The sequence below is a fragment of the Bufo bufo genome, chromosome 1 (assembly GCF_905171765.1).
Source record: "Bufo bufo chromosome 1, aBufBuf1.1, whole genome shotgun sequence".
Taxonomy (NCBI): Eukaryota; Metazoa; Chordata; class Amphibia; order Anura; family Bufonidae; genus Bufo; species Bufo bufo.
In genome coordinates this window covers 115,836,331-115,850,739 of record NC_053389.1, presented here as the reverse complement: position 1 = coordinate 115,850,739, position 14,409 = coordinate 115,836,331, and the positions used below count along the sequence as shown (strand labels likewise).

The window sequence follows — 14,409 nt, the reverse complement described above, 5'->3', positions numbered from 1 at the left end:
AAGGTTAAGAAATGACAAGCTCAGAGTCTGGTCTACAAATGCTCGCAGTTTAGGGAATAAGATCAATGAACTTGAGGCTATAATGGCATCTGAGAATATAGATTTAGTGGCTGTTACTGAGACGTGGTTCAATGGGAGTAATGACTGGGATATACAGTCAGGTCCATAAATATTGGGACATCGACACAATTCTAACATTTTTGGCTCTATACACCACCACAATGGATTTGAAATGAAACCAACAAGATGTGCTTTAACTGCAGACTGTCAGCTTTAATTTGAGGGTATTTACATCCAAATCAGGTGAACGGTGCAGGAATTACAACAGTTTGCATATGTGCCTCCCACTTGTTAAGGAACCAAAAGTAATGGGACAGAATAATAATCATAAATCAAACTTTCACTTTTTAATACTTGGTTGCAAATCCTTTGCAATCAATTACAGCCTGAAGTCTGGAACGCATAGACATCACCAGACGCTGGGTTTCATCCCTGGTGATGCTCTGCCAGGCCTCTACTGCAACTGTCTTCAGTTCCTGCTTGTTCTTGGGGCATTTTCCCTTCAGTTTTGTCTTCAGCAAGTGAAATGCATGCTCAATCGGATTCAGGTCAGGTGATTGACTTGGCCATTGCATAACATTCCACTTCTTTCCTTTAAAAAACTCTTTGGTTGCTTTTGCAGTATGCTTTAGGTCATTGTCCATCTGCGCTGTGAAGCGCCGTCCAATGAGTTCTAAAGCATTTGGCTGAATATGAGCAGATAATATTGCCCGAAACACCTCAGAATTCATCCTGCTGCTTTTGTCAGCAGTCACATCATCAATAAATACAAGAGAACCAGTCCCATTGGCAGCCATACATGCCCACGCCATGACACTACCACCACCATGCTTCACTGATGAGGTGGTATGCTTAGGATCATGAGCAGTTCCTTTCCTTCTCCATACTCTTCTCTTCTCATCACTCTGGTACAAGTTGATCTTGGTCTCATCTCATCTTCTCTTGATTGTTGACTTTGACACACATACACCTACCTCCTGGAGAGTGTTCTTGATCTGGCCAACTGTTGTGAAGGGTGTTCTCTTCACCAGGGAAAGAATTCTTCGGTCATCCACCACAGTCGTTTTCCGTGGTCTTCCGGGTCTTTTGGTGTTGCTGAGCTCACCGGTGGGTTCCTTCTTTTTAAGAATGTTCCAAACAGTTGTTTTGGCCACGCCTAATGTTTTTGCTATCTCTCTGATGGGTTTGTTTAGTTTTTTCAGCCTAATGATGGCTTGCTTCACTGATGGTGACAGCTCTTTGGATCTCATCTTGAGAGTTGACAGCAACAGATTCCAAATGCAAATAGCACACTTGAAATGAACTCTGAACCTTTTATCTGCTCATTGTAATTGGGATAATGAGGGAATAACACACACCTGGCCATGGAACAGCTGAGAAGACAATTGTCCCATTACTTTTGGTCCCTTAACAAGTGGGAGGCACATATGCAAACTGTTGTAATTCCTACACCGTTCACCTTATTTGGATGTAAATACCCTCAAATTAAAGCTGACAGTCTGCAGTCTGAGTCACACCACACAAAAACAAAAGTTTTAGATTTTAGAAAAACAGACTTTTCTAAAATTAGATTAGTGGTATACGAGTTCCTATCAGATTAGAACAGTTTCAATGGAGTCCAGGAGAAATGGGACTACTTAAGGCCTCTTTCAGACGGGCGTTGTGGGAAAAGGTGCAGGTGCGTTGGGGGAACACGCACGATTTTTCGGCGCGAGTGCAAAACATTGTAATGCGTTTTGCACTCGCGTGAGAAAAATCGCACATGTTTCGTACCCAAACCCGAACTTCTTCACAGAAGTTCGGGCTTGGGATCGGGGTTGTGTAGATTGTATTATTTTCCCTTATAACATGGTTGTAAGGGAAAATAATAGCTTTCTGAATACAGAATGCATAGTAAAATAGCGCTGGAGGGGTTAAAAAAAATAAAATACAATTTTTACTCACCTTAGTCCACTTGACCGCGCTGCCGGCTTCTTGTCTGTCTCCTTTGCTGAACAGGACCTGTGGTGAGCATTCATTGCAGGAACAGGACCTGTGGTGACGTCACTCCGGTCATCACATGATCCATCACCATGGTAAAAGATCATGTGATGGACCATGTGATGACCGGAGTGACGTTACCACAGGTCCTGTTCCTGCAATGAATGCTCACCACAGGTCCTGTTCAGCAAAGAAGGAGACAGACAAGAAGCCGGCAGCGCGGTCAAGTGGACTAAGGTGAGTTAAAAATAGTATTTTATTTTTTTTAACCCCTCCAGCGCTATTTTACTATGCATTCTGTATTCAGAATGCTATTATTTTCCATCCCGATCGTCTCCTAGCAACCGCGCGTGAAAATCGCACCGTATCCGCACTTGCTTGCGGATGCTTGAGATTTTCACGCAACCCCATTCACTTCTATGTGGTCTGCGTTGCATGAAAAACGCAGAATATAGAGCATGCTGCGATTTTCACGTAACGCACAAGTGATGCGTGAAAATCACCGCTCATGTGAACAGCCCCATAGAAATGAAGGGGTCGGGATTCAGTGCGGGTGCAATCGTTAAACTCACGCATCGCATCCACGCGGAATACTCGCCCGTGTGAAAGGGGCCTAAAAGTGGCACTATTGAAGGCAACAGAAAATTGTATTAGGCTTGTCAGTAAAAGCAAAAAAAGGAAGAGACCACTGTTACTCATCAGAAGTGGCCAAAATCATTAAAAACAAAAGGATAGCATTTAGTAATTATAAAAATAAAAAAAACAAGGATGACAGGCAAATTTATAAGATTAGGCAGAGAGAGGCCTAACAAGTTATAAGAGCTTCTAAAGCACAGGCAGAAGAGAAATTAGCTCAGTCTGTGAAAAAAGGCGATAAGACATTCTTCAGATACATAAATGAAAAAAGGAAACTAAAACAAGGAATTACCAAATTAAAAACTAAAGAAGGAAGGTATATGGAAGAAGATAAAGAACTAGCTGACTGCCTCAATGAATACTTCTGTTCAGTTTTTACAAAGGAAAATGAAGGAAAAGGACCTCAGTTAGGAAGGAAGACTAATGAATCTTTTGATGCATGTGTCTTTACAGAGGTTCTTAGTCAGCTGTCTAAAATTAATACAAATAAGTCACAGGGGCCCGATGGGATACACCCAAAGCTATTAAAAGAGCTTAGCGGTGAACTAGCAAAACCATTAACAGATTTATTTAACCAATCACTGGTAACAGGAGTCGTCCCAGAAGATTGGAAATTAGCAAATGTGCCCATTCACAAGAAAGGTAGTAGGGAGGAATCGGGCAACTATAGGCCAGTAAGCCTGACATCAATAGTGGGGAAATTAATGGAAACCATACTTAACCACTTAAGGACCACAGGTTTATACCCCCCTAGTGACCAGGCCCTTTTTTACAAATCGGCACTTCACAACTTTAACGGTTTATTGCTCGGTCATGCAACTTGGCACCCAAATGAATTTTACCTCCTTTTCTTCTCACAAATACAGCTTTCTTTTGGTGGTATTTGATTGCTGCTGAGATTTTTCATTTTTCTGATATTGATCAAAATAGACCGCAATTTTCTCAAAAAAAAGTGTATTTTTAACTTTTTCTGGTAACATTGTTCAAATATAATTACATTTCTATACAAGTTTGTGTCAGAATTTTTATTGTGCTACATGTCTTTGATAAAAAAAAATCCAATAAGTGTATATTTATTGGTTTGCGCAAAAGTTATAGCGTTTACAAACTATGGTACAAAAATGTGAATTTCCGCATTTTGAAGCAGCTCTGACTTTCTGAGCACCTGTCATGTTTCTTGAGATGCTAGAATGCCAGGATAGTATAAATACCCCCCAAATGAAACCCCTTTTTAGAAAGAAGACACCCCAAAGTATTCGCGGAGGGACATGGTAAGTTCATGTATGATTTTTTTAATTTTTTTTCACAAGTTAGCGGAAAATGACACTTTCTGAGGAAAAAAAAGAAATAATAAAGTTTCCATTTCTGCTAATTTCTGGCAAAAAAAATATAAAATCTCCCACTGACTCACTATGCCCCTCAGTGAATACCTTGGGGTGTCTACTTTCCAAAATGGGGTCATTTGTGGGGTGTGTTTACTGTTCTGGCATTTTGGGCGGGGCTAAATTGTGAGCAACCCTGTAAAGCCTAAAGATACTCGTTGGACTTTCGGCCCCTTTACGCACCTAGGCTGCAAAAAAGTGTCACACGTGGTATCGCCGTACTCAGGAGAACTAGGGCAATGTGTTTTGGGGTGTCTTTTTACCTACACCCATGCTGGGTGAGAGAAATATCTCTGTAAATTGACAACTTTGTATACATTTTTTTTTTTGTCATTTACAGAGATATTTCTCACACCCAGCATGGGTATATGTAAAAATACACCCCAAAACACAAAATGCCCTATTTCTTCTGAGTACGGCGATACCACATGTGTGACACTTTTTTGCAGCCTAGGTGCGCAAAGGGGCGCAAATTCCAATGAGTACCTTTTAGGATTTCACAGGGCATTTTTACGCATTTGGATTCCAAACTACTTCTCGCGCTTTAGGGCCCCTAAAATGCCAGGGCAGTATAAATACCCCACAAGTGACCCCAATTTGGAAAGAAGATACCCCAAGATTTTTATTTTTTTTGGCACAAGTTAGCGGAAATTTATTTTATTTATTTATTTTTCTTACAAAGTCTCATATTCCACTAACTTGTGACAAAAAATAAAATTTTACATGAACTCGCCATGCCCCTCACGGAATACCTTGGGGTGTCTTCTTTCCAAAATGGGGTCACTTGTGAGGTATTTATACTGCCCTGGCACTCATATGCCCTGGCAAACCCGATTTCTCCATTCACATCAATCGATGTGGATGAATAAATCATTGCCAGAATTTTTTTTTTTTTACACAAAGTGTTTGCCAAAGCATATGAACACCGCCCCTCAGCTCATAAGCCTTGGCAAACGTATCTTTTTTACTGCAGAGGAGAAATCTCGTCTTGCAGCGCCGCATACACCGACTTTTGTGTAATCTGACAGCAGCGCAATGCTTCTGTCAGAATGCACATCAGTGCTGCAGCTGGTTGATCGCTTGTTCCACCTGGAAGGTAAAAAAAAAAAGAGGCAGCAACGCAATAAATTTATTAATATTAACTTTTATAAACTTTATATAACATTTGAAACAGAACATTAACTTTTTTACTTGTGATTTTTATTTATTTTTTTATTTTTATTTTTTTACCTTTTTATAGGACAAACCTCTCCTTCCCCATGGGACAATGTGCAAAGCGCAAATCGCCCAGAGATGTGGCGAAGTACATTATGCACTTTGTCCCTGGTAAAAGGAGAGGTTTGTAGCAGCTCTGTGTCAAAGGGCCCTAAGACCCCTGTGTGCCTGTCCTGTGAGATGCAATCCCTATACTAATAGTGTACCTGAGTGTGGAACTTGCGGAAACACTCCCCTATGCATAGGGCAGGCTGGTCAGGACAGTCAGGACAAAAAACGGTGGGGTCACGCCTTATTCCACCCCTGCTGCAGACACAACATCTTTTTCTTGGGGAACGCTGAGTTGGGGTACCAGGATAGACACTCGGGAAGTGTCTGCCATGTAGCCGGCTCACTACATCAGGGACTTGGGGCACGGACCCTCCTGGATACAGGAGTTCCGAAATGATCTCTTCCTGGAATTTTATGAAGGATCCCGTTCTCCCAGCCTTACTGTAGAGAACAAAACTATTATAGGCAGCCAATTGAATTAAATATACAGACACCTTTTTATACCAGCGTCTGGTGCGGCGGGAAACTAAATAGGGAGCCAACATCTGGTCATTGAAGTCCACCCCTCCCATGTGAAGGTTCTAGTCGTGGACAGAGAGGGGTTTCTCAATGACTCCAGTTACCCTTTCAATTTGTACTGTTGTGTCTGCGTGAATGGTGGACAGAAGGTAAACGTCCCTCCACTTCACCGCGAGCAGTTCTTGGTCACACAAGGCAGCCCTCTCCCCCCGTGCAAGTCTGGTATTAATGAGCCGTTGGGGGAAGCCCCGGCAACTAGGTCCCGCGGTGCCACAGCATTGGATTCCGACTATATGTAAGTGCTGAAAGTGGGCCACGCTTGTGTAAAAATTGTCCACGTATAAGTGGTACTCCTTGTGGAGTAAGAGTGACACCAAGTCCCAGACAATCTTGCCACTGCTCCCCAGGTAGTCAGGACATCCAACCGGCTCCAGTTTTGAGTCTTTTCCCTCATAGACCCTAAAACGATATGTGTAGCCTGTGGCCCTTTCACAGAGCTTATACAGTTTGACCCCATACCGGGCGCGCTTGCTGGGGATGTACTGTTTGATGCCAAGGCGCCCAATAAAATGTACAAGGGACTCGTCTATGCAGATGTTCTGATTGGGGGTATACGCATCTGCAAACCTGGATGACAAACGGTCTATGAGGGGCCGAATTTTGTGGAGCCGGTCATAAGCAGGGTGGCCTCTTGGATGACAGGTTTTATTGTCAGTGAAATGCATAAAGCGCATGATGGCCTCAAAACGTGCCCTGGACATTGCAGCAGAGAACATGGGCATGTAATGTATTGGGTCTTTAGACCAATAGGACCGCAATACATTTTTTTTTTTAGTTAGACCCATGCTGAGGATAAGGCCCAAAAATATTTTAAATTCGGAAACTGTGACTGGTTTCCACCGGAAAGGCTGGGCATAGAAGCTTTCCGGATTGGCGGCGCCGGTTATATACTGTGTGGCGTAGCGGTTGGTTTCTGCCACAACAAAGTCATAGAGATCCGCGGTGAAGAACAGCTCAAAAAAGGGCTGATCCCAAATGAGCCGTCTCCACGCAAACTCAGACTGGGCGGTGAAAGGGGGCAATACGGGTGCGGCGGTAGCAGGGGATTGCCAATTTGGGTTTGCCAGCACCTCTGGGAGACTAAGGGCTCTACGGGCCTGTGAACGTGGTGGCTGCGACAGGGGAGTTACTGCACGTGCCACCGTACCAGCTTGAACTGCTTTTCTGGTGCTCGCCACTTCACCAGGGAATACGGTAGTGCTGGTAGAAGGTCCAGGATGTGCTGCGCTGCTGGTGTATGCCGCACCATAAAAAAGATCAGCGCTAGCACCACTCTGCTGCAAATGAGGATCATCATGCGGGGTATGCAGAACACTGACATGGGATCGGGTACGCCTGACCATAGCAGGGACCTCAACCTCGTCATCTTCACTAGCGGTTAGAGTGCCACTGCTGTATACAGGTTCATATTCTGAACCACTGGATTCAGCGGGTGAGGCGTCCCCATCGCTTTCATCCATCACGGCCAGAATCCTGTAGGCCTCTTCAGCGGAATACCCCTTGTTTGACTTTTTGGGCTAACTAAATTTATGGGGTATTCCTCTGAGACTACCCAGGAAAAAGAGCAAACCTACCTAGTAAAAAGGAGTGCTTGCGAAGTAAAGCTGCGATTGCTAATAAAGATCCAGAAAGCTCAAAAGTGATCTTTATAGCGCCGCAGCGATTTTACGGTGTTTTTGCAGTGATCAGAAAAAAATAATTTATGTCACTGCGGTGATCGGGCGAACACTGCTTTTTTTTTTTTGTAGAGCCTAAGATGACCCTAATGTACTGATATAGATCTGATTGCGATCAGTCTTGATCACTTACAGATACTATATAGTAGGGGTGCACCGAAATTCCGGCGGCCGAAAATGGGCCTAATCCATTTCGGACGATATTGGTACATATCGGCAGAAAATATGGGGTTTGGGATTTGTCACCCGCGCCGGGCGGGCGGTTTACTTTAAGTCACTGCATCTTTATTTTACCTTACAATCGTGACGCTCCAGTAACAACTCTGCAGGCAGAGCGGAGGGCGGTGTAACGTCACTTACTCACGTGACGCGCCTGCTCCGCCTCCTTCATTCATAAAGTGGGCGGAGCAGGTGCGTCACGTGAGTAAGTGACGTTACGCCGCCCTCCGCTCTGCCTGCAGAGTTGTTACTGGAGCGTCACGATTGTAAGGTAAAATAAAGATGCAGTGAGTGATTAGTCTGCTGTGAGCAGCAGGGCCGGGGCTGTTATGGGTAGGGGGATCGGTCTATGGCACTGCTATGGGGAGGGGGGATCTGTGCACTGTTATGGGGAGGGGGGATCTGTGCACTGTTATGGGGAGGGGGGATCTGTGCACTGTTATGGGGAGGGGGGGATCTGTGCACTGTTATGGGGAAAGGGATCTGTGCACTGTTATGGGGAAAGGGATCTGTGCACTGTTATGGGGAAAGGGATCTGTGCACTGTTATGGGGAAAGGGATCTGTGCACTGTTATGGGGAAAGGGATCTGTGCACTGTTATGGGGAAAGGGATCTGTGCACTGTTATGGGGAGGGGGGATCTGTGCACTGTTATGGGGAGGGGGGGATCTGTGCACTGTTATGGGGAGGGGGGGATCTGTGCACTGTTATGGGGAAAGGGATCTGTGCACTGTTATGGGGAGGGGGGATCTGTGCACTGTTATGGGGAGGGGGGGATCTGTGCACTGTTATGGGGAAAGGGATCTGTGCACTGTTATGGGGAAAGGGATCTGTGCACTGTTATGGGGAAAGGGATCTGTGCACTGTTATGGGGAAAGGGATCTGTGCACTGTTATGGGGAAAGGGATCTGTGCACTGTTATGGGGAAAGGGGTCTGTGCACTGTTATGGGGAAAGGGATCTGTGCACTGTTATGGGGAAAGGGATCTGTGCACTGTTATGCCCATAATAGTGCACATATCCCCCCCTCCATAACAGCGCCACCCACAGATGAATTTCATTCATGAAAAAGAATTATAATATTCTATAATATAATATAATATATAATAAAATCATTAAAAAAAAAGTATTTTAAAAGTATTTGGGCAAAAAGGCGGTTTCGGTTTTCGGTCAAGGGCATCCTGAATTTTCGGTTTCGGACCAGAATTTTCATTTCGGTGCACCCCTACTATATAGTACTAGTGCTGATTAGCGACAGCGATGACGCTAATCAGTGACTGCGGTGGGCGCTAACTACCTAACAAGTAGCTAAGTAACTGGCGGTGATAAGGGACCCTTACAGGGGGGTGATCAGGGAGTCTATATGGGGTGATCCTCGGGGTTAATAAGTGTCAGGGGGGGTGTAATATGTATGTGTATGTGTGTGGTGTTTTTTGGTGCTACTTACAGAGCTGCCTGTGTCCTCTGGTGGTCGATCCAAGCAAAAAGGACCACCAGAGGACCAGGTAGCATTTACAAAATAGCGTCTGATATACCTATTTGATTGGTTCTTTTAAAAATCTACAGCCTGCCAGCCAATGATCAGCGCTGGCAGGCTGTAGTTCAACTTGTGAACTGCACAATCCTGTGAGCGCGCGTTCACAGGAAATCTCTGGTCTCACGAGATTACGCCAATAGGCGTCACTGAGACCTGAGAGCGCTGCCGTCCGGACGCCTATCGGCGTTACAGTGGCGGCAAGCGGTTAAGGAAAGGATTGTGGAACATCTAAAATCCCATGGATTGAAAGATGAAAAACAGCATGGGTTTACTTCAGAGAGATCATGTCAAACTAATCTTATTGATTTTTTTGATTGGGTGACTACTGACTAAAATAATAGTCGTGGCCAAAAGTTTTGAGAATGACAAAAATATTAGTTTTCACAAAGTTTGCTGCTAAACTGCTTTTAGATCTTTGTTTCAGTTGTTTCTGTGATGTAGTGAAATATAATTGCACGCACTTCATACGTTTCAAAGGCTTTTATCGACAATTACATGACATTTATGCAAAGAGTCAGTATTTGCAGTGTTGGCCCTTCTTTTTCAGGACCTCTGCAATTCGACTGGGCATGCTCTCAATCAACTTCTGGGCCAATTCCTGCCTGATAGCAACCCATTCTTTCATAATCACTTCTTGGAGTTTGTCAGAATTAGTGGGTTTTTGTTTGTCCACCCGCCTCTTGACGATTGACCACAAGTTCTCAATGGGATTAAGATCTGGGGAGTTTCCAGGCCATGGACCCAAAATGTCAACGTTTTGGTCCCCGAGCCACTTGGTTATCACTTTTGCCTTATGGCACGGTGCTCCATCGTGCTGGAAAATGCATTGTTCTTCACCAAACTGTTGTTGGATTGTTGGAAGAAGTTGCTGTTGGAGGGTGTTTTGGTACCATTCTTTATTCATGGCTGTGTTTTTGGGCAAGATTGTGAGTGATCCCACTCCCTTGGATGAGAAGCAACCCCACACATGAATGATCTCAGGATGCTTTACTGTTGGCATGACACAGGACTGATGGTAGCGCTCACCTTTTCTTCTCCGGACAAGCCTTTTTCCAGATGCCCCAAACAATCGGAAAGAGGCTTCATCGGAGAATATTACTTTGCCCCAGTCCTCAGCAGTCCATTCACCATACTTTCTGCAGAAGATCAATCTGTCCCTGATGTTTTTTTTTGAGAGAAGTGGCGTCTTTGCTGCCCTTCTTGACATCAGGCCATCTTCCAAAAGTCTTCGCCTCACTGTGCGTGCAGATGCGCTCACACCTGCCTGCTGCCATTCCTGAGCAAGCTCTGCACTGGTGGCACTCCGATCCCGCAGCTGAATCCTCTTTAGGAGACGATCCTGGCGCTTGCTGGACTTTCTTGGACGCCCTGAAGCCTTCTTAACAAGAATTTAACCTCTTTCCTTGAAGTTCTTGATGATCCTATAAATTGTTGATTGAGGTGCAATCTTAGTAGTCAATATCCTTGCCTGTGAAACCATTTTTATGCAACGCAATGATGGCTGCATGCGTTTCTTTGCAGGTCACCATGGTTAACAATGGAAGAACAATGATTTCAAGCATCACCCTCCTTTTACCATGTCAAGTCTGCCATTTTAACCCAATCAGCCTGACATAATCTCCAGCCTTGTGCTCGTCAACATTTTCACCTGAGTTAACAAGACGATTACTGAAATGATCTCAGCAGGTCCTTTAATGACAGCAATGAAATGCAGTGGAAAGGTTTTTTTGGGATTAAGTTAATTTTCATGGCAAAGAAGGACTATGCAATTCATCTGATCACTCTTCATAACATTCTGGAGTATATGCAAATTGCTATTATAAAAACTTAAGCAGCAACTTTTCCAATTTTTATGTAATTCTCAAAACTTTTGGCCACGACTGTAGATGGAGGAGGTGCAGTAGACATCGCTTATCTAGACTTCAGTAAGGCTTTTGATACTGTCCCACATAGAAGGCTTATCAGTAAATTGCAGTCTTTGGGCTTGGACTCCCATATTGTTGAATGGATTAGGAAGTGGCTGAGGGACAGACAACAGAGGGTTGTAGTCAATGGAGTATATTCAGACCATGGTCTTGTTACCAGTGGGGTACCTCAGGGATCTGTTCTGGGACCCATATTGTTTAATATCTTTATCAGCGAAATTGCAGAAGGCCTCGATGGTAAGGTGTGTCTTTTTGCTGATGACACAAAGATTTGTAACAGGGTTGATGTTCCTGGAGGGATACACCAAATGGAAAAGGATTTAGGGAAACTAGAGGAATGGTCAAAAATCTGGCAACTAAAATTTAATGTTGATAAGTGCAAGATAATGCACCTGGGGCGTAAAAACCCAAGAGCAGAATATAAAATCAGTGATACAGTCCTAACCTCAGTATCTGAGGAAAGGGATTTAGGGGTCATTATTCCAGAAGACTTAAAGGTAGGCAGACAATGTCATAGAGCAGCAGGAAATGCTAGCAGAATGCTTGGGTGTATAGGGAGAGGCATTACTAGTAGAAAGAGGGAGGTGCTCATGCCGCTCTACAGAGCACTAGTGAGACCTCATTTGGAGTATTGTGCTCAGTACTGGAGACCATATCTCCAGAAGGATATTGATACTTTGGAGAGAGTTCAGAGAAGAGCTACTAAACTGGTACATGGATTGCAGGATAAAACTTACCAGGAAAGATTAAAGGACCTTAACATGTATAGCTTGGAAGAAAGACGAGACAGAGGGGATATGATAGGAACTTTTAGATACATAAAGGGAATCAACAAGGTAAAAGAGGAGAGAATATTTAAAAGAAGAAAAACTGCTACAAGAGGACATCGTTTTAAACCTTTGCCGATCTAATTTAAAAGTAATATCAGGAAGTATTACTTTACTGAGAGAGTAGTGGATGCATGGAATAGCCTTCCTGCAGAAGTGGTAGCTGCAAATACAGTGGAGGAGTTTAAGCATGCATGGGATAGGCATAAGGCCATCCTTCATATAAGATAGGGCCAGGGGCTATCCATAGTATTCAGTATATTGGGCAGACTAGATGGGCCAAATGGTTCTTATCTGCCGACACATTCTATGTTTCTATACGCACCACACTTGCGTGCAACCCACTTTGTGACATTATTATAAGAAAAAAACCTGCACGAATTTACACATAATTGCGTACTGTAGCACGCCTTGGGGTTATGTTTGTATATCACTTCTCATCCCCCTTTTCAAACTGTTATCCTACTTAAAATGATAAATCCCTAATCCTAATATAATGCGTTGACCAAGTTCACTTTCAGATGAGCGTAACGCCGATACTTTGTGGACAGGATGGGGGCAGTGTAACATTTAACCATCATTGATGTTGCTTTGTGTGGGGTTCCAGTGTTTGGCGCAACTTATTTGATGCCACAATCCGGACACTGGTAAATTTCTGGATTGTAGCATCAATAAGTGGTCTAAATAGACGCAGCGAAAGAGCTTAGTTTTTTTAGCGTTAAAACAAGGCCAGGGTCCTATTTCTCGCCCCTGTAGAGTCTGAGATAGAGCCCTTAGGCTCCATTCACACTTCCGCAAATGGGTCCGCATTCGTTCCACAATTTTGCAGAACGGGTGCGGACCCATTCATTTTCTATGGGGATGGAATGGATGCTGACAGCACACAGTGTGCTGTCAGCATCCATCGGAGTGCGGCCCCGATCTTCAGGTCCACAGCTCCGCAAAAGATAGAACATGTCCTATTCTTGTCCGCAGCTTGCGGACAAGAATAGTCATTTCTATAGGGGTGCCGGGCGGGTGTGTTGCGGGTCCGCAACACACCACGGACGTGTGAATGGAGCCTTAGGCTAGTTGCACACTAGCATTAAAATCTTCTGGTAGAGCAACAGCCTGCCCGGCGTTCACCATATCCGGCATGGGCTACTTTCACACTCGTGTTTTGGGTGGATCCGTCATGGATCTGCAAAAACTGATCTGTTACAATAATACAACCGCATGCATCCGTCATGAACGGATCCATTTGTATTATCTGTAACATAGCCAAGACTGATCCGTCTTGAACACGATTTGAAAGTGGGGGACGGATCCGTTTTCTATTGTGCCAGATTGTGTCAGAGAAAACGGATCCGTCCCCATTGACTTACTTTGTGTGTCAGAACGGATCCGTTTGGCTCAGTTTCGTCAGACGGACACCAAAACGTCCGCCTCCAAAGCAGAATGGAGACGGAACGGAGGCAAACTGATGCATTCTGAGCGGATCCTTTTCCATTCAGAATGCATTAGGGCAAAACTGATCCATTTTGGACCGCTTGTGAGAGCCCTGAACGGATCTCACAAACGGAAAGACAAAACGCCAGCGTGAAAGTAGCCATAGCCGGAAAGGACAGGAGAACCACTTAGCCCATTGACTATAATGGGATCCGGTGGCGATCTGGCCTGTTTCCGTCATTAGTGCTGGGATTTGGCCGGACAAAATCCACTGCTTGGGGGCGTTTTTTTTTTGTTTTGTTTTTTTGTCCGGCCAAAGGTTGGGAACAGGCCGGTTCCATTACAGTCAATGGACTCACTCGAGTGGGGAAAAGTAGTATCTGGCTATGTCGGATACGATGAACTCTGACCGGCTGTTCATCTGCAACTAACCTTAGAAGCGATGACATATGAGATATTCCCTTGGCAGGGAAAGGGTGAAACCAAAGGTTTGTGTAAGGCCTCTTTCACACGAGCATGAGTGATTTGGCTCCAGATGTGTTCAGTGAAACTCGCACCATTTTGCAAGCAAGTTTAGTAAATTTTGTCTGCGATTGCGTTCAGTTAAATTTTTTCCGCGCGGGTGCAATGCGTTTTTATGTGTTTTTTACGCGCGTGATAAAAAAACTGAAGGTTTACAAACAACATCTCTTAGCAACCATCAGTGAAAAACTCATTGCATCCACACTTGCTTGCGGATGCAATTAGTTTTTCACTGAAGCCCCATTCACTAAATCCCCTTTCACAAGAGCGAGTTTTCCGTGCAGTTGCAATGCGTGACGTGAACGCATAGCACCCGTGCTGAATCCTGACCCATTCATTTCAATGGGTCTGTGTACATAAGCATTTTTTTTCAC

General features: G+C 44.4%; 1 protein-coding gene across 4 annotated transcripts in view; it reads left to right on the top strand.

The window, feature by feature from the left end:
• Positions 1–14,409, top strand: part of ZBTB40 (zinc finger and BTB domain containing 40) — an 80,233-nt gene that overhangs the window by 6,049 nt on the left and 59,775 nt on the right. The window lies entirely within an intron of this gene.